Genomic DNA, 2,462 nt, shown 5'->3' with positions numbered 1-2,462 from the left:
TTCACTCTCCAATTACTCCCTTGGGTCCACTGCTGTCTCACTCATACTGTCCACGCCGTACTCCACCAGCCACTCAAAGGAGGCCTCTGATCAGTCCAAGAAGACCTCAAAAGCCCCATTCTACAAAGCCTCCCCCGAGCTTTGCCCTAACCATCCTGCAGAACTTCACCCCATCAGTGCAGAATGGTTTCGTCCTACCCATCCACAAAGGCCTCATGAATCCTGGCCAGGCCAATGTGCCAGAGGAGATGCTTTCCCCTATACTGGGGAGCTCTCTACGCACAGGCTCTAGGACTCACCCAACGGACATTCTCCATCAGATTCCAGCCTCCAGGTAAGAAAGTCCAAAGTTCCAAGCCTTCTATCCCTTGCTTCCTCAAGGTCCTGAGTATCCCACCCCCAAATTCCTCCTAGAGATCCAGGCATCCCTTCTCTTCAATCCTCCCTTGTCTCTTGAGACCAAAGCATCATTCCCCAAATCCTTACTTCCCCCTTGTTCCTAATCTCATCCTCTTTAAGGACTCAGTGACCTAACTGCAGCTCTCCTCTTTTTCTCAATCCCTCCAGTCTACCTGAGCTCACACCCAGGACCCACGACCTCTGTCAAAGACTCCATGGTAGGATCCTGAGTTAAGGTGATGAGTGCCATGATCACGGACCCAGGAGTCTAAGTTTCCATCCTCTTCACCCTCTCAGACTCAGACACTCAGTCTTTAAACCCCCTTTACTCCCTCCCACATCCAGGCTAACATCCCTGTTCTCCTTGAAGGCCTAGGTGACTGGATCCCTTCACTCTCACCTTCCTCTCCACGTAGGTTCCTTGGCATTAGGAAGATGCCTCTTCACCTCCTACCCCATTGGAAGAAGAGACCAGTGAATGCTCTTGGCCTGAAATGTATTTGGAACTAATAAGGGGCTTATGGCCCCCAGATCAGCCTATTAAAAGTCTGTGAGTGAGAGCAAATTGTATATCCATGTGTGTCTCTGTCTCCCCCAACTTCTACCCAAGTATGTGCATGTCCGTGTGTGTGTGTGTGTGTGTGTGTGTGTGTGTGTGTGTGTGTTTGTGTAAAGCTTCATTTCCCATAAACACCAGGGGCAGCTATACCTTGGTCAGGCCTTGACTGGGCCTAGGCCCATGGCCTAGGCCATGTGGAACAGCAGTACGAACTGTGAAAAATGATTATTTCTCTCTTGTATCAATAACTGATTATTGAATCAGAACCAAGGTTTTCCCACTTTTCTACTTCCTCAACCAGGAATCAATGTGCAGGAAATGTCAGGCAGAGATTTCCCCAGGCCAAGATCTAATCAGACAGTAAAAGAAAATTCTAAGTTTAGGCTAACAGGCGTCTTCCTGTTCATCATGTTTACCCAGATCTGGGAAAAGGTGGGTCCTCCCTTTTGTCAGTCAGATGATATGGAAATAGAAAAGTCTCTTTGACCAAGATTTGGGTCACCCAGGCCAAGCACTCCAAAACCCTCAGTGGAATATAGCCCGCCCTCTTATTGTAATATTCACTTTCTCATTAATTGTTAACCAATCAGAGTTGATTGCCACCCTTAAGAATACCTGCTCTTCCAAGGTGAGCCCGCTGCCGTGAGTGGTCTTTGGACTAAGAAAGACAGCCAAATGATCATCCTTTTATTAATAAATGAGCTGACCTTATTAATAAAATTATTAAATTACCCAGAAACTATGTCTCTTGAACTTTTTTAAACATCACGGAATGGTGGACCTGTAGTCCAGAAGCTTGGATTCAGGACTTGCCTGTTATTTAAACATAAAGGCTGCTATTATAAGCAAATTAGAGGAGCACAAAAATCTTTACCTGTCAGATCTATGGATAAAAAAAGAATTTATGACCCAACCAGATACAGACAGCATTATGGGATGTAAAATGGATAATTTTGATTAAACTTAAAAATTTTTGCACAAACAAAACCAATGCAGCCAAGATTAAAAGGAAAGCAGGAAACTGGAGAAAACTATAACGTTTCTCTGATAATGGTCTCATTTCTCAGATACATAGAGAACTGAGTCAAATTTATAAGAATATGAGTCATTCCCCAATTGATAAATTAGTCAAAGGATAAGGACAGACAGCTTTTAGAAGCAAAAATCAAAACTATCTATAGACATATAAAAAATGCTCTAAATCACTATTGATTAGAGAAAGGCAAGTTAAAGCAACTCTGTGGTACCATCTGAGACCTATCAGAAATTACCAATGCTAGAGGGGACGAGGGAAAAATAGGTACACTAGTGAAATGCTGATGGAATGGTGAACTGGTCCAACCATTCTGGAGAATAATTTGGAACTATGCCAAAAAGCTATAAAACTGTGCATACCCTTTCACACCACAATATAACTTCTGGGTCTGTATCCCAAAGAGATCCAAGAAAAAGGAAAAGGACCCACATGTACAAAAATATTTATAGTATTTCTTTTTGTGGTGGA

This window comes from Vombatus ursinus, unplaced genomic scaffold (genome assembly GCF_900497805.2).
Source record: "Vombatus ursinus unplaced genomic scaffold, bare-nosed wombat genome assembly UNPS02014175.1, whole genome shotgun sequence".
Taxonomy (NCBI): Eukaryota; Metazoa; Chordata; class Mammalia; order Diprotodontia; family Vombatidae; genus Vombatus; species Vombatus ursinus.
Note: the sequence above shows the minus strand (reverse complement) of the source record.